This window comes from Mustela erminea, chromosome 21 (genome assembly GCF_009829155.1).
Source record: "Mustela erminea isolate mMusErm1 chromosome 21, mMusErm1.Pri, whole genome shotgun sequence".
NCBI lineage: Eukaryota > Metazoa > Chordata > Mammalia > Carnivora > Mustelidae > Mustela > Mustela erminea.
Window position 1 is genome coordinate 28,734,449 of NC_045634.1, and position 19,160 is coordinate 28,753,608.

The 19,160-nt window shown below is 38.6% G+C and overlaps 1 long non-coding RNA gene across 2 annotated transcripts in view; it reads right to left on the reverse strand.

Moving 5' to 3' along the window:
* LOC116581878 overlaps positions 1–19,160 on the reverse strand; it is a 1,012,116-nt gene that overhangs the window by 183,560 nt on the left and 809,396 nt on the right. Inside the window, exon 5 of one of the 2 annotated variants that reach the window (XR_004282280.1) lies at positions 6,818–6,974. The exons of the other annotated variant lie outside the window; for it this stretch is intronic. This is a non-coding gene — a long non-coding RNA (uncharacterized LOC116581878). Of the gene's footprint in view, positions 1–6,817; positions 6,975–19,160 lie in introns of those variants that run through there. 2 annotated transcript variants of the gene reach the window in all.

Sequence of the window (19,160 nt, forward strand, 5' to 3'; positions counted from 1 at the left end):
TTATGACACTGATTATAATGTCACTTCTTTTTAAAGGAAAGATACCTCAGCTATAACATTATACCTAGGTAGATTCTGTAGAAGTCTTTACAAAAAAAAATTATTTGATAAAAATTTGATAAAGATTGATAAGAAAACCAGACAATGGAGGATTATGAACTCTTCAGAATCTCTATCTTTGCATATCAAGCTCTTAAGAACATATATTATCTGGAATAGAACAATGAGGACAGAGTTGCTGTTTCATGAATTTAAGAAAACTGTCGACACTGATAACGTTTTAGAATTTAAGTGAGGTCTGGAGCTGAGGACCAAGAAAGAATTCTTAAAATGTCTCCGGTGCAAAAAGGTGATTTTATTAAAGCAGGGGGACAGGAGCCCTGGGCAGAGAGAGCTGCTGCCCTGTGATCCCAAGGAGTGGCTGATTATATACTCAGGAGTTGGGGAGGTGAGGACAAAGGGGGTGCTTAGAAGGGCTCTCATATGCTAAAGAAGACACTCAGGATAATGGAGTCTGGGTTTCTGTCAAGCAAAGCTGTTTTGTTTGTTTTCTCTCTAATGAGGGACCAACATGAAAATGGTTGAGAGTCTTCTGGAAGTCAGGCTACTGAAAATCACTGGGACATCTGTAAACTGAGGGAGACTCCTGTCCTGCAGGACTGTGATCTCTGTCCGTTAACCATCTGTTCTTCCTGTAGGGAAGCCAGGAGAGCCTGAGGAACGTCACACATATCACAAGGCAGGGGGTGGGATGGTTGTATGGGGGGTGTAGGGTGCCAGTTTCTGCTCTGTCCTCATCACAGTCTTTGAAGACTCCTATTTAGAAGCTACTTACTGATCTAGATTTCCCTTCACATCTTAGACTCTGAAACCATCATTCGGTAGACATGGGAGTAGGGCATGGTATCAGTGTCTCCTACTGTGACATACCCCTTATGAGAAAGGCCTAGGGTTATGTTTATCTTCCAGTGAGAAATACTTGTAAGTGACAGAGTTGAGAGCTTCCCAGCTCCTGGTTTTAGATAGGAAGGTGTTCTCATTGCAACATAACCAAAAGAGTAGCCTCAGGGCAGCAGCTTGGGGCAAAGTGTCATTGTCTACTTCTTAAGTTAATAAAACTCTAGCTTCATGGAGTTTCCTCTAAGCAGCCTCTAGAGTTTTTATTGCCCCCAGGGTCTTAGCACCAGTTTTATAGGCAGTCTTTCATCCATAGTAAACCTAAGAGTGCAACCGAGTTTAGAATAAAGATATTTTCCTCTCCTATTTTACTGAATGGTGACATTTATCGTGATTCTCACTTGTGATGAGTAAGCATTCAAAAGTAATTAAATCAAGGAGTTGAGTATGTTATTTTTATTCTTTCCGCATTCATATTTTTATAGAATGATTTTGGAATTATAATCTTAAGGAAAAATAGCCAGATTTTTAAATTGTGTCCAACTCTTAAATTTTAGTTTTTTTTTTAAAGTAAAAGCACATAACCATAGATAATCATATCATTTAGAGTGAACATGTTTATAATATTCATCATCGATTGCCTAGAATGTGTTAGAATTATAGATGTAATTTGTATTTGTTTTTAAATGTCCCTTACTCTTCTGTACCCTGTGATTTAAGAAACGGTATAGAGAACATACGAAACCGTATGGCAAGTTCTTAATGAGTAACTCGGATGATTAAACAAAATGTCACAGAATGGTATGTTTACCATGCATCTGGAAAGCCTTATGTGCACTGAGGAGTTGAGCCTGAAGAGTAGTGCTTAAATCAATACATAGTTTGAAGAAGGACATTCCACAAAGTAGAGACATTTATTAATATAATTTGTCATGGTACTTAACATCTACAACAGAAATAAAAATTCAAAATAGCTGAATTAGCTTCTAAACATCACCCCATTTAATCAAGAACCAATAATTGGACTAAAAACGTCTGTGCAATCTTTGGCTCTTAAATCTGCTCATTTTCAAATTCAAATTAATGATCATTATCCTGGGAAAAAATATTCATTCAGTTGAAGGGGGGAAAAAGAAAAACCAACTCCTTAAAATCAACAGAGGTTTACAGTTAACGTCAGTAACATAAACAGAATTCAGATGTCAAGAAATGGGAAGGGTCTGAGACCTCACCACCCCTGCAAACTAAGAGGTCAGTGAGCTAGGGCTTACAGGCAGTGATCAGAAAGACAGGCCTCTGGGTCAGAAACAAAGGACAGCTTATCACTCATAAGAACAGCAGTAGCTTATGTATCAACATCTGATCTGGTTCCCTGAACCCAAATTCTCACAGGGGGATGGAAAATGGAGAGAAGGCCTACTGCCCTCTCCATGTTCAGATGCTGTATTCCTAGAAAGAATCCCTGAACTTAGGGAACCTGAATCTTTTACAATGGGAAGTAAGCAAACCTGTCTTCTACTCTACCTGGAGACGTGATCTCAGGTTTCCAAGACCCCTGACCTATGGACCATCCTAGAAAAGTTAATCCAGAACCAACACAGGTGATGTTGGCTTACAAGACGGGCAGAGACACAATAAACCCATGGAGAATGGTCTCTTAAAATCAGGTCATTAGCTGATATATATATATATATATATATATATATATATATATATATATATATATAATGAATTTATATATATATATATATATTTTATATTTAAAGATTTTTATTTATTTATTTGACAGAGAAAGATCACAAGTAAGCCGAGAGGCAGGCAGAGAGAGAGGAAGGGAAGCAGGCTCCCTGCTGAGCAGAGAGCCCGATGTGGGGCTCCATCTCAGGACCCTGGGATCATGACCTGAGCCAAAGGCAGAGGCTTAACCCACTGAGCCACCCAGGCGCCCCTTAGCTGATATTTTTAACTAAGGTTTCTTTACAAGTCTGTTGTATGTGTTTTCAGAAGATAAACAAGAAGCCAACAAGCCTATGAGATAGGACTTTTCAGGTAGAAAACTGAAGCAAAAAGAAATGAGGAACTATCCCCAAGGTCAAATAAATCCTTATCCATGAAGCTAAACTAAGAGCTTGTCTTAGCCGCTCTGAGTTACATCTAATGAACTGTACATTGTTCTCCTCTACCACAGATGCTATTCGTGTAGTCATTAGCAACCCTATAATTCATACATATCACACTAGAAGGTAGAGCAGTTATGTCTCTGCTTGAAAAAGAAATAGGACTGTTCAATATTTCTACATTCAGATGCAAATACCTATGCACTTTTTCAACCCTAAGAATATGATGCATGTTTGAGGTTTTGGGGATTCCAACAGGATACTGTCTTTCTTTCTTTTTCTTTCTTTCTTTCTTTCTTTCATGGGCAACTGTAGCATAAGTGTCAGTTGGACATTAGAAAAACTGAGTTCTAAACTAACTGTATCACTCCAGGAAAAATACTTCCCCCACATTGCTCTCTAGATTCCTTTAATATAAAACAAAATCATGATCTCTAAAGTTGTTCTAACTCAACATTCAAGGCAATCGCGTGTCCCTCCTGATTCTAATATTTAACTTAATTCTCATTAGAGACAGGCAGTCTATATAAAACATTAACTATCCTTATGGAGTAAAAGCTATACAACAGAAGAGTTCTCATGCCTGTGTTAATTTACCAGAACCCCCTCAAGCTGACCTTGGGTAGAGTTTCAGAGCGTTTCTCTATACACATTCCAAGTGGCTACTGTACATTGATTAAAATTGGTCTGTGAGATAAGCCCTTTCTCTTCCCTTTGGAAGATATTGCAGGTAGACACTTTGAAATTACTGAGATTAATGGAACAGTTGTGGGAAAAGAAACTGTACTCTTTTACCACTTATTTTTAAAAATTGGGGAGATCAGCAATGAGTAAGACTACCATTTTCCTGAAGGAACTGACGTATGGGAGAAGATGGGTAAATAACCCCATGCAACATAGTGCGTGAAATGCTCTGCTGTACACATTTCAATGAAGAGATGATCAGAAGGGAGAACAAACAGCAGAAGACTTCACAGAATTAACATTAGATATGAGAAATAATTAATTAATTGGGCCAAAAGGAAGTGAGTATATATAGACAATACCTAAGAGTAACGCATCCAGATGCATAATTTGGTATTGCTAATATGACAGCAACACAGCATATGAGGGACAGAAATGAAGCCTAGTCAAAAGTGATAGCCAGAGTTGTAGGACATCGGGGGAGTCGCTCCGCTGTACTGTAGGAAGTGGCATTTAGTAAAGAGTGTTCGAGGAAGAGGAGCTAACATAATCAGATTTTAATTTTTAAAATTCATTGGCAAGTTCATGAAAGATGCCTATCAGGGAAATAAGAACAGAGGCTGGGAACACATCAGAAGTTACTGTAACCGTCTAGAGAAGAGATACAGTTTCAGCTTGGGCTGAAATAGTAGGGATAAAGAGGAATGGATTAACAGAGAAGCTTTTAATTAACTTAGATATCTAGTACACACCTGGAATGGAAGAGAGAAGAATCTAGGTTGACATGTTTGTGCCATGAGAAACTGAGTGGTCAGTTAAACCGTTAACACGGAAGGACAAAATCCGAGACGCAGGGTGAGGAGCGGGAGCATGGAAAATACCACGTTGGACAGGACGACTTTAAGATACTAAAAACCATCCAAAGGGAGATATCCAATGGAAATTCTGAACTGTAGGACTTTAGTAGGAGTGCCGTACTACAGAATAGCTTAAAGGAAATAATCATTTTATGGTTAAGAAAATACCAGGAAAATATTGTTAAAAATCCCAATAGAAAGTAATATTTCAAGAAGCAAGGAGCGTCAATGAGGAATCAGTTAATAAAAGAAGGAGATGGTCTGTGTGGGACCTACCAAAAATTCACCGGTCTTCTTAGCCAGGACTGTTTCTTTGGGAGCACAGGCAGTCGATTGATTAAGAAATGAAAAATCAGGTCCAACAGACCTACCACCAAACTAGGATGCTGAAACTAGTGATGAAAGCAACAGAAACCCAAGTCAAACCAGCTTTTGTTTGAACTGACTTACGATATTTCATAACAGAAATTCAGAGGGAAAACAGGCTCCAGGATTACTTAAGTCAGTAGCCGAAAGTAATCAGGGGATTTCTCTTTGCTTTGGTCTCGGCCATCTTCAGCAAGCTTCACCCTCAGACTGGTTCTCCTGTAGCTTGATCACAGACTATAGGTGCACGTTTGTATGTTTACATTCCAGAAAGAGAAGAAAGAGAAGCCCGCCTACTAGCATGGACGAAAGGTCAAATCTGTCCATTTTATTAGGCAAACTTAGACACAAAAGGTATCCTGGACTGATAAAAATAATGGGCAAAAAAAGTCAAGGTGGTGTCAAACAAAATTTACCTGAGGTTGGGTCAGGTGGGCGGTTGAACAAAGTTAGTTTCTATCAGGGAAGACGAGGGAGGGACAGTAGGTTGTGTAGGCAACCAGGAGGGCCCCCTCATGACCACGCAGCAGAAAGCTCACAACCGTTAGCAGCTAAAGGGGAATGACACACAGCAACTTGGTAACATTGTGCTTTTGTGTTTGGTTCTTTTAACTACTGTTCTGTGCGATTTGATCATGTTTCTATGCTAACAGAGCAGGTGAGGGAGGAACACATTGACAGCAGAAAAAAAGACCCCAAGATCAAGGGAATAAAACCACGGAGACAACAGGTGCCAGTGGGACTAACAGCGCAAGACAGAGAGACAGCTGACAGAGACGGGGAAACTGGTGGGTAGACCTGTTTGAGGTTTGGGGAAAAGCTGGGGAAACTGTATTCCTGAAGCTGAGAGCATCTTGACTCCTAGGGGCCTTTATATCTCCCGCAAAGTCGGAGAGGGCAGAGGGCATCTGGTAAGAATGACAGGTAAGTGGGCGTCATTGGGAGTTTGTAAGAGAAGTTCTCTTTTTTGCTTCTCCTTATAATTCTTTTTCGGGTTCTAAGTCAGAGCTTCTGTGTGGTGTCCTTCGCCCTCCTGAGGTGCTCTTTGACCCACCCTGTCTCATGCCTGAGCTCTCGGGTCACTTGGGTGCTATCCGTTTTAATCCCCTGCCCTTCTCTGTCTGCTTCTCCGCCTCTGACCACCCGAATTTCCTGCCCTTTGTCTCCCTTGCCGTCCCCTCTGGTGCTTTCCACTCACATATATATTTCCCCACTGTCTTCTGCCATGACCTCCAACCCCGCTGTCTGAGAGAAAGCGAAAGATCCCACTTGAAGCGAATGAAAATAATCTTGTTTTATCCAAAATAGCTTATATCAAGGAAAAAGAAATACACAGAGGCGGTGCTTCACAAAATAAAGCCAAAATGCCATAAGAATAATGTTTCTAATTTTTGTCATGAATGTGTTATTAGTGAGCGCTTGATGAATGTTCTATTTACATGAAAGAGTGGTGAGATATTAAGCGACACAAATTAATCTATGAGGGTTAAAATTCACTTTCCAAAACTATCTCATCATAGTGTATTTGGTAATTATAGCTTTAGGTAATTGTCAAATGTTTTTATTTTTCTCATCACTTTGTAACTTTGATTTATTCAAAATCAGTGGCAACCCATGCCAATGACGCCTTCACTTGCCAAGAAATTTGGCCACGGAACTGTAAACTACTTGTCTATTTTACATAATTTTCTTGTTTCATTTGTGCAAATACTACTGTTCAGTACGACATGACAGCAAGAGCTTGGTTTTCGGTTATAGAGAGTGTGTTTGAAATAGACAAAAGGCTAAATTTTGGAGTGGGCCAATTTTGCTTTCTTTTTATAGGAAATGGATATAGACTTTTCTCCTTTCAGGAGTAGCATGACCTACATAAATTGTGTGTGGCTGTGATTTTCTCATTTTCTCCCACAAGAGGGAGAAATATCCCCTCCCCCACTGCCCTCCTGCGGCCACGAAAGGGGAAAAAGTGATCACAGGAGCTTTGAATACAATTTTTGTTGAGCTTGCTTTTTTTCTTCACCTTAGGTGACCAGATCGATAGACAGTCCAGCAGCTGAGAAAGAAAAAAAAAAAAATCAGATGACTGGAATACAGCCAGAGGCAGTTCCTCTGGTGCAGCAAGGGTCCATTCTGATATTACAAAGTTTAAAATAAATGCTATATAAGCAGACATTCATATCTCAATAAATTTACAAAGGGAAAACGCAGACATTAAAATGAGTCATAAGAATACTAATGTTAGAATCACTCTTCTAAAGTATCCAATATAATGAAACAGACTTTCCAAGGCTATCAGGGGTTTCCCACCTTTCAGAATCATGGGTCTTTACAGACAACAATTAATATACGATAACCACAATGTAGCCAACGCTACTCATGGGCCGTGGGCTAAGATGGCTGCTCACACGATAACATTTATAGGGAGCAGTTTGGGTGCCTGGGGATCTAAGGGAACAACCAGCCTGAAAACCAGCTGTGCTTGCCAGGCGGTCTTCCCTTCCTGTCTCCACAAGGGAAGTAGCTCCTGAAACTTCACTGGCTCTCAGAAAGGATGACAGGACTCATAGGTCAAAACTCATTCTCCGTTCCAGGGAATGTATCCACTCAGACCTCTGTTCGCTCTGCTGAGCTCTCGTCCTGGGTAAGGAAAAACTCAGCAAGGTGGGGGGCTTTAGACTTTGCTCCCAGGCCCAGAATATGCTTCTGTATCTTAATGATGTGACTTGAACTAGTTCTACACCATTCAACTAAGTTCTTAACTTTTCTGGAAAATCTTACTTGACATCACTTGTCTGTCCTTCAGGAATGCTGGGACAAGTGTCTTTCTTGCGTGTCTTTCTGTTCTGATTTCTACTGCAATTTGTAAGGTAAATGACAAAGATAGTAGCTATACCAGTCAACATGGATTGTTTATCTTACACCAGCACTAAGAGATTTAATTGCACTGTTTTATTTAATTCTCACAACTGTTCTTATCCCGACTGAGAATGTCTCTCCTCCACTCTGACTCTGTTCTCTGTGGACATGGGTGGGGCAGGGGGTCCACAAGACTCAGAGGGTTCCTTCTGAGACAAGCCCTTCCCCAGCTGCCTCAAGACCACAGAATGTCCCAGGACTAATAAGCAGCTTTATCAAGGAGACTTCGGGTTATACCTTTCATGACCTCATCAATATCTATAGAAAAATGGTTGACCAAACTTTCTTATTCTTTGCAAATTGAAGTCAAACTCTACCTTCCTATTAATCTAAGGGTCTATGAGAATCATGCCATAAGTACCTTTTTTGTCTGTTTAGCTCATTTACTTTAAAATAATTTTCCTAGTTTACTCAACTATTTTAATAGATCTTTATATTCCTCACCCAAATATTTAAGGGCACCTAGAAAGATGATCATAGTTACTGAATACCGATTCCATGAATTGAATTATTCAAAACTCACAACTACCACTTCCATATACACTACCATCTTCATTTTATATAAGAGGAAACTGAGGCACAGCGAGAAAAAATACCCCATTCAGAATTTACAACACAAAGTGATAGTGAACAGGACTGACAGGCCATCTGATTCCACAGCCTTCCTCTGCTTCCCCCACTCTACAAAACTCTGGGTAGATTTAAATGTCCTTCAGTGACGAACTTCAGTTGCATGCTGTGTCCAGACTCACCACATAAAGTAGGCAACGACCAGTCCATGACTTGCTGACCAATCCCTACAGTTCTGCACGCAGGGATTACTCCATAAACATCAATGACTTATGAGTGATGGTCAACAGTTTTTGTCCAACTTGCATGGATCTATGTGGACAAAAATTCTAGAAAAAGAAAGGTGACACTTCCCAGAAATTCTTTAAGAATTTAACTCCAGTAATTTTTATGTATTAGTAAGAAAAGATTCTTTCTGCTTGTAAGGATTCAAATTTGAAGACCTCTGAGCATCCAGTCAAAAGTCTACGATAAGGAATTCTAAAATTCTATAGCAAAACCTAACTTTGCAAGCACTGGAAATTATATGTCTGTGCTCCTTTTAAGGGGAAATAAATGGCTTTCGTGGATATATGATAAAGGTATTCCAAATTAGCACTGCAGAGGCACACATACCTACAATGAATGACTTAATAGTTGCTAAAGCAGAAAAGGAGCACATGTTCCAATTTTGCCCATATTTAGAATTGGAACTTCTTTATTATATATGGATATAATATAGAGTATATTCTATTTCAAAGGATAAGTCTATTTAAAATGTATACCCAATGTTACCATATAGATCTTAAGTGGACAGTTATAGTGTTTTTTAATCATAAAAATGATTTTAAAAATAATTTTACAATATGTACTAATCACATGGTTTAAAATGTTGTTAATAAGCAACTGAAGTATCTTTGGTATTCAGATACCAAATCCATTTGCTGAAGATATGCCCATCTTAGTGTTTTAACTTTTTTTTTTTTAAGATTTTATTTATTTATTTGACACAGAGAGAGAGAGATCACAAGTAGGCAGAGAGGCAGGCAGAGAGAGGGGGGAAGCAGGCTTTGTGCTGAGCAGAGAGCCCGATGTGCGGCTCGATCCCAGGATCCTGAGATCATGACTGGAGCCGAAGGCAGAGGACTAACCCACTGAGGCACTCAGGTGCCCCCCCCATCTTAATGTTTTAGAATACACATTATATCTACTTCATTCTTACTCTAGGAACTATGCAAAACTTATTTCTCTAAAGGTGGTGGGGATGTAAGAAGCATACATATTATCTTGAAAGAGAATAAAAAAGTTGCTGACGTCTAAAAGAACAATTTTGTAAAAACTGGGGCTAACTTTTTAATCTTTAGTAATTCGAATACCTATCTTTAATCTCATGAAAATTCTAATGTGTTGTATTATATAAACACTGGATATTTTTATTGGACAAATTAAAAAAATATTGGAATTTTTGGCTTAAAACTTACAATAGACACAAATATAAATAAGTGGTAGTGGATTTTCACACATAAATAATTTGGAAAAAAGTGCTCTCAGAAAATTTTTCTACTTAAATGTTACTCTCAACTGAATATCTAAAATTAGCCTTCTAAAAGGAACATTTCATAGTATGTATTGGCATTTTTAGGAGAAAAAGAACCCATAAATTCGTGTTTAAATGACTTAAAACAATGTTAAATATCAATTCACTTTGATTCTATGATGAAAAAAATCCTAGTGTAACGAACCACTATTATTTATTTATTTCAAATGCAATTTATTAAAAATGTACTCATTGCCTTAAGGCCTTTGGGAATGCACATAAAAACAAAAAATTTATTAATTAAGTATATCAACAGCCCAACTCCTCATTAAAGAGAATAACAGGTTTAACCAATGCCATACCATAAAGTTATAGTTCATATTTCATGTACATAGGATTTAACTATCATAGCTTATTTACCATCTAGGCTCTATGAAGACTGATAAAAATGTTTAATTGGATTTTTATTTTTTATTTATGTTTATTTTTGTTTATGTATTTATTTCATTCTTTTGGTTAAGGAGGCTAAGTAAGCACTTGGATCTGTTCAAGTAATGATGTGACTGTTGGGTAACATCCAATAGAAAATCTGTCATGGAGCCTCTCTAGGACACAGGAAAGTCTTTTGGAGTTTCATCCACAGGCCAGATCCTGATCATGTCATGGTTTCTTAGCACAAGAGTCTAATTCTTTCTCTTCTCCTGCTATTTGCCTTGAGTTCGTTATACGTTCTATTAAAAGGCTGAAAATATGTCTTTAGAAAAGGTGAATTCTGTTAGTAGTCACTGTGAATGGATACCTTTGTACTTTTTACTTAAGACATCACATGACCCCATCTGCCCTAAATATCTTGAACTATCAACTGTAAGCCCGAAAAAATAAACCCAAGATGCGATTTCTGAAAAAGGTAACTATGGGTTGTTGATATAATACACAGAAGTAAAGACAGTGAGCTAGCCTTTCCATTAGCAAAACCATACAGATAAATTTATCAGATCAGCTGGCTTTCACGTTGGAAAGTGACAATATCCAGAGGGAACTGAATGGGTAGGTTTGTGTTGTGCTGGTGGGCATGGGGCATGTGTAGAGAGAGTGGTCAGCTCTGGGCTGGGGGCTTCGAACACTCGGAGTGCTGTCTAAAGTGGGAAAAAAAGAAGGTGCATCAGAAGGAAAGAAAAACCTTCAAGAAAAATCTCTTCCTGCTTCTTGGTTTTGCTTAAGGCTAGCTTTGAGCTAATACCATATTGGTCTACTCACATACTATCTATATATTCATTCATTCATTCATTCATTCACTTATTTTAAGCAGTAAAGCTCACATTGTTATTATTAAGGAATACTAATATTAATATATCATAAAATAATTTTGATAGTGCCTGAGAACCTGACAATAATAATCTAGCTAGTCTAAGTCACAAAGGCATTGCACTCACTCAGATGGGTCTGTCTACAGAAACCTACCACTCCTTGAAGGAAGGAATGCAAACGCAGGATGCCCACAAATGGGCTTCATGAAGGTTGGGCTTGATTGGGAATAACAGCATTATAGAATCACAGAGTTTGTGGGAGTAATTTAAAGATCAATGATTCCAGAAATATAGTCTATGGACTTCTACAACATCTCTATGAAGATGTCATTGACCTGGTGGTTGAATGCTTTGCTGATTGTTGAAATGTTAGGCAACTAAAGGAAAGTCTCATCATCATCAGGCTCTTGCTTAGTCTCTAATGTTATCTTTTTTAGCTTAAAATATTGGTTTTTTGCTTCCTCTGATGTGCCATGCCAACCTTGCTGTTCCTCAAACATACTGAGCCTCAGGACCTTTGCATTTGCTCATTCTCGTCACTGTTTAGAAAATATTTACTGAACCAAAGACTGGAAAGTACCACCACCTGATGGCAACATCAGAAACTGGGGTGTGTTTTAAGCTCTATCCTCCCTTTAAATGCCAACATCTAATCCATAACAAAGCCCCACTGATAATTTTTCTAAAAGAACACACCACCTCTTCTCACTGTCCCTTCCTGGATCAATACAACTGCTTCTAACTTGCTACTTCAGGTCTAACTTCAGTAAATTTGTTTGTAATAATGCAGTTAGGTGATGTCTTTAAAATACAAATCTATCCATCCCCTAACTTAAAAATCTGCAGTGTTCATTTCCCTGCAGTGTCTGTAGTGTTCATTTCCCATGCTTCTAATGTTTTTTTTTTTTTTTTTTTTCAGCCTTGTCTTTCCCTGACTTCTTTATCTATTCAAAGTGTCTGATTAGAGGGGCACCTGGGTGGCTGAGTTGGTTAAGAGTCCAACTCTTGATTTCAGCTTAGGTACATGATCTTGGGGTCCGGGGATCCAGGTCTGCATGGGCTCCCCAGCTCAGCAAGGAGTGTGGTTGTGATTCTCTCTCCCTCTGACATTCCTTCCATGTATGCATTCTCTCAAATAAATATATCTTAAATAAATAAATAAATAAATAAATATAAGTGAATGAATGAATAAGTGACTACAGGTACTTCTTCCAAGAAGTCTTTACCAATCTCCCAGAACTGCCCTGGGTGCTCCGGCTACAGAACTTTTAAAAACGCACTGCATTATATTTGCTTGCTTAATTATATCTCTGCTCCTAATAGGATTCTACGCATTCTCAAGTCAAAGAACATGTCTGTCTTATTCATTACTGGGCCTCCAAAGCCTAGCATAAGTAAATACTCAACTTAACATAAATTGTTAAAAGAAGGAAGGTGGGGGGGCGCCTGGGTGGGTCAGTGGGTTAAAGCCTCTGCCTTCGGCTCAGGTCATGGTGCCAGGGTCCTGGGATGGAGCCCCGCATTGGGCTCTCTGCTCAGCAGGGAGCCTGCTTCCCCCCCTGTCTCTCTGCCTGTCTCTCTGCCTACTTGTGATCTGTCAAATAAATAAATAAAATCTCGCCTAAATAAATAAATAAATAAATAGATAAAATCTTGTATAAATAAATAAATAAAATCTTGCAGGAATGAATGAATGAATCAATAAATAAAAATAAGGAAGGGATTCGACCCTGAATCTCAGGATGTCACCTCAATCTTAGATCGGACGTGTTGGTGTTGGTGTGCTTACGGACAGAGGGATTATTCGTCCTAGGTCTCTTGAATGTGTCAGGGGTAGTCTTCCAATAGTGGATGAGATCTGGATGATACAATTATGCTGTTGTACAGATTAAGCGAGGACTATTTCATTCAGCAGTTCTGCGCCGAGGCCCAACTACACGCCAAACACTCTTCCAGGAGCTGGTTTGGGGGGGGCGGGTAGGATCTCACTCTGAGCTTACATAGTCCTTAGGGAGACAATGAACAAGTACACACAGAAACAAAACAAAACAAAATAAAGTGAAACAACAACAAGAAGAAGATCATTTCTGATAAGCAAAGGTCCTCTAAGGAAACGAAGACCGGGTATGATGATAGAGTATCTGGGAGAGGAACACTTCCATGGGGATGGGTCAGGGGAGGCTTTTCCTGCCTGCGGAAGGAATGGAGGAACTGTGTTTGCGACCCCACAGCATGGATCGACACATGCAAATTTCTTCTTATTTTTCTTCCCCACATGCAAATTTCAAAGGGGGAAGCGGTTTCCGAAAAGACCCAAGTTGGTGTGTTCCAGGGGCAGAAAAGGTGGTGTGACTGGAACGCTGGCATATGAGGCAAGGGGCCCGATTACACAGAGCTCTGTAACCACCGTGAGGGAGAGTCATTATACTTCATGCTGAATGGGAAACCACTGGAGCATAGCCATCCCTTAGAAGACCCAAGTTCATCTACACAGAGTCCAATATACCTCCAAACTAATATACTGATTCATGTGGCACACATATTTGATACTGCTTCTGTTTAGTAACTCACAAATCATTGTAATTAGGAGGCTGGTGAAAATACCACACTCTCCCCGCCCTCTTTTCTGTTTCTTTTCTTTTATTCAGCAAGCTCCCAAGTCACTAGCCCTGGGGGCAGATAAAGGGATGAAGAACCTCATTCAGCTCAAAGAAACAACAACAAAAAAATCCCCATTGAATGGTTCATTGCAAACAGGCAAAATGGTCATTGTGTAGAGGATGGGGTTTCCTCTCTTTAGAATCCAGGCAATGACTAATGATTTTCCTCCAAAGCTCCCACTTTTAAAAGAATGAATAAGCCCCAGAGGCCTCAGAGAGATGAGTATTACTTTCCTCCTGGTAGCTCAGCTAGTGACTGAGAGGGAAAAAGAAACGGGACAATATTTCAAAGCCAAGACCTCTGAAGGTGATCATAGATACTGCACCTCTGTCCTCCTGAATTGTTTGGTATCCAAATTGTGTTCACGCCGTTCTACGTTATTTTCTGCCTTATCTGTAAACTCACTGATCTGAGGTGGGCTTGCTTGGAATATGCTTCTGGGCTGCGTCCACATCAGCAACATCCCCTTGGTCCGCAGGGGAGCGCCATCGCTGGGACCCGACCCGGGGCTCAAAGACTCTTCTGAAACTGGATGATTAGTGGTCATGTTACACAAACACCAATGGTACCGAACTTAGGTATTGATTTGCATAATTTCATTTTCTAGGGACAAATTTCCAACAACACTAACAACAACAGACTACTACAAAATAATGACTTGCCTTTCGGAAGCCAAACGGCGCACGGAACACTAATGTAAGGTTCAACGCATTGCTTTCATTCTCTCATCTCTATTACGAAAAATGTCACGGGTTAATATATTTGTGCCCCACTGAGAATTAAAGAGGAAACAAAATGCTTAGCGTTTGTAATGAGGCCGTGCATTAATGCAGGAAGGTCATGCTGGATCACGTATAATAGATATGGCGACATTATTTTCCACGGTAGCCAAAGGGGACTCAACTCAATGATAGGCAATGCTTTGAGAAATATTTATTTCTGATGTGAAAGGAAATAGAACCAGAGCATTCTGGTTGATGGAAGCCATAAATAAGATTTTCCCACAAAGGATTAGAAAGTGAAAATACTCTTCCCACAAGCTATATCACCTCAAAGTTCAAGGACCAGGTGAAGAGATCACAGTATTTTCTGATGGTGGTGTAATACATCGCCCGGATTTCATATGTTGAAATTGACTTTAGTTCTTGGGAGAAATTCTCAGATAAGAAGAACTAAACACTGGTGTTCGAGGCATTAAAAGAAAGTTATAGACAGCTAAAAACTTTAAATGGAGTACAACATTGTATATTTTAATTCATAGCTAAAAATTAGCACGGGCTGTTTATAAAATCAATCTTACTGAAAAGTTTGGTTTCTTATAGGTTCCAGATCTATTTCAGAAAAAAAAAAACAAAAAACAACTTAGTTTGAGAATTTTAGAAGTGACAACATGTAAATAAGCACCTTTAGCACTCAGGTTGAAAACTGAACATATGGGACGCCTGGGTGGCTCAGTTGGTTAAGAAGCTGCCTTCGGCTCAGGTCATGATTTCAGTGTCCTGGGATCAAGTCCTACATCAGGCTCCTTGCTTGGCAGGGAACCTGCTTCTCCCTCTGCCTCTGCCTGCCTCTCTGTCTGCCTGTGCTCGCTCTCTCTCCCTCTCTCTCTGATAAATAAATAAATCTTTTAAAAAAAAGAAAAAAGGAAACTGAACATATTGCACTTAAAAGAAAATGTAACAATTTCTCTGAGTCAGTTTTGAATTGGAATCTTTATATGCTATTTCACATCTTGCAAGACTCATTACTATATATTGTTTTATATAATGAAAATTTTAGCAAATAAATGTAGTATATTAACTATTTAAAGAATAGTATATTAACTATTTGATAACTATCAAATAGTTATATTAACTATTTGATTAAGATTAAGAATGACTATAGTGCAGTACAGAGGTTACTAGGAATCTAAAAATGTCTCATAAGTGGGTTATTTTAAATAGTTATGGGCATTTGCATGTTGGCTGCCACTCTGGAAGGAGAATTGTGAATATTTAGCAATCAGTGTCTAGTAATTAATCTTCATGAAATAATGAAGAAATGTAAAAATATACATATGAAGATACAGATCAGAATACTGTCTTTAGTCATGAATGTTTGGAAACAGCTGAAGTATTCCACAAGAAAGGATTAATTTAGACACCGACCTTATATTTGCATACCAAAATACTACACAGCCATTAAAAGCAGTGCTATATTTTTGTGGAGGTATCAGGGTAATTTCCATTCTTGGTTCTGTTTCCTTCCAGGTAATTTAATTAGCGGACACTCCTGCCTTCTCTACATCTTGTCACATCTCGTCATGGAGAAATGACTGAATCTGATTTGTGAATTTGGGCACAGGGAAAGGGTATGAGGACCCTACCATTTCCTCTTGGGTGTGAACTTTCCTGCAGGTAACATAAGCGGCAGCTTACTCTTAGTAAAATTATCTAGATAGGAGTATTGGAGACGGTGGGTATGCTGTTTAGATTTGGGGTCAGTATTAAAATGCACCCTTCTTATAAACTACATCTCCCAAACTCATCTATATCAATATTAAAGATGAAATTTTGGTCCTTTTCTGCCAATATTTTGTCTTATGCCGCCATTTTCAGAAATTGGACAAGGAAGAGACGTGCTCCATATTGCCCCCTCAACACCTCAACATAACAGAAGAATATTTAAAATCACAGAAGTGTTCGCAATGTATTGCTAAATGGGAAAAAAGAGATACAAAAACTACAGAGTATAAAACATTACACAAGATATCTTAACAATATTTATCTCTGCGTAGAGATTGATGGGTGCTTCATATTTAATTTTTTCTATCTTAGTTTACATGTGTTTTCAGGATTTTCTGCAATTAGTTTGTGTGATATTTCTAAGTAGACTTGCAGTGTTGCTTTGATAAATTATGTAGAATTCTAGAATCTTCTTCCAAAAAGGCTGTTATACAAAGAAGAGAAACACGTCTGTGAGTAATGACAGCCCTGATTCTCTGTGAAGACAAGGTACTAAGTTAGATGAACTCACTAGTCCATCCTGGAACTTGGACTAGTCCCCACTTGTTTGATAACTCCGAGAGAACATAATTACTAGATTTTAAATTGCTTTCTCTGATAATTCTACCATGGAAAACCTGAACACCTATGTGAGCTTTTCATTTCCTAATGTATTCGTTACCTGACTGGAGCTGTGGGACATGATAGCTTTGTAGTCAGGTTTATCCAAGGACTGTTCCCTTTGCCTATCTGGATATTCAGAGGTTCAATGGAATGCCTCAGATTTGTGTTAAAAGGTAGAGATTCTTCTCCAAAAAGCTATTTTTCGGAAATACATTTTGTTCATTAGCTACTTGAGAGGACTTTGAATGTTAACATTTTTTTTTTCTTTCATGAATGTATGCATGAAATTTCACAGTAGGGTCATAACTCCAGCCTGTAAAATCCTAAGTAACTCCTCAGGAAAAGCTGTTCCCCACCCTGCTCAGCCCAGCCTAGCTCTGTCTGGTGATATACTCTCAGAAACACACATTTGCAACAACTTTAAATTTCAATAACTCTGAGTGCCCACATGTCAGAAACAAATTATAAGCATATCAAAGCATAATTAGCAAAGTGTAAAAACAGCACATTTTAAAATCTTCAAGCTGCCACAAAACTACCGTATTTTATGATATAGTCAATCCGATTTCCCAATTTGTTGAGGAATATTTCATTTGCTGCTGCATGATTTCTTGAAATTGCATTCATAATCTTAGTCCCGTGCTCTTCCAACATGTTTCGCTATGAGGAATAAATAGCAATTTACCATGCTTGTTTCCATAATAGTCTTCTTCATAGAAAACAGGCATCTAAACTTTAAAACATAAACATATTGCACAGGAACATTTACAACGTTCCTCCCTAGAAATATGGAATCTAATGATGCTTCTTATTGGAATCATGGATTTTTCTATTTATCGTGCATATCAGGTCCCTTAACATGCTCCAGAAGAGTTTCTGACGCCCCTCTACTTTACACCATATATGGGTACCACCAATGGATAGGCATTCAAATACACATTTAATTAAAAATGTCAGCAATTAGACTGGGACTCTTGGTCCTTTGACCAAGTAGATTTCAGGACTAAGCACACAGCTGTTCAGCTGGTGCACAGAACAACTCAAGAGCACAGCTCCAGGGGGTACCACTCACATAGGGTATATGGTGGATCATATCCCCAGAGTCATTTCTATCTCTTCCATATGTATACCAGATGCCAGATTTAGCCCAAGAGGACAAAGTTTATAGGCCCAAACCAGCAGAACCAAAGCCCAGAAGAAAAAACCGTGGTGTTGAAGAGAATCTTATATGCCCAGAGAGGTCTTAGAATGCTGAAGAGTGATTGAGATCCCCAACCTTCCTGAGAGCAGCATATCCCAGATTTAATTTGAACAGAATTATTAGTAGACGTGCAGACATTTAGTAATGCATCTGGCCAGAGGATGCAAGACAAGAAGAAAAAAAAGAACAGGCATGAACGGAGGGTTCTTCTGGGTTGGTTACAGTTATAGGTGGTCAACACTTTGTTCTTATAATAACCTTACAGAAAATTTATTTAATTCGGTAACTTAGCTTTGTGGCTTGGATAATAATGGAAATAACAAAGTTCTTATTAAGTAATGCAAAGACAGAAAATATGAAAAGAGAAAGAGGCAGCAAATAGAACACCAAAAACAAACAAAAAAACCAAAGTTCTTATCCCTAAACCAGCAAGTGGGTAGGTTTAACTGCCATTAATATGAGTACAGATTGGTCAGAGATAAGTTTTTCTCATTCCTACTGTTTTCAATTTCAGTGACCTGAAAAAAATTAAACTTCCCCAAAATAATACAAATGACTGCCTTCTCACTAATGGGGAAATTTGCTCATTTGTTTAATATTGCTTTGTTGAAATATTCTTAGACATTCATTTTAATATATAATCAAAAGCAGATAGCAAAGAAAGAAGCAGTAACTCTCACATTACTTCTGCATTATTTTTTGCCATGGGGCCTCACATTTGAGGTTAAAAGAGTAATAGAACACAGGATTATCATTCCTTCTTGCTGAAAACAACGCTAACCAAGGATCAAAGTGTGGAAAATGAAAAAGACTGCTTTCTTAATTTAGTCTCAGTATGTTCTAAAGGCCATTAAAGTACCCAACACCTTTACAGTATCTCCCTTTTATATCTGCATCCATTTAGGAAGATTATTCTTAAGAAAATTTAGTTAACCGAGAAACAGATGGGCATGTTGTAATT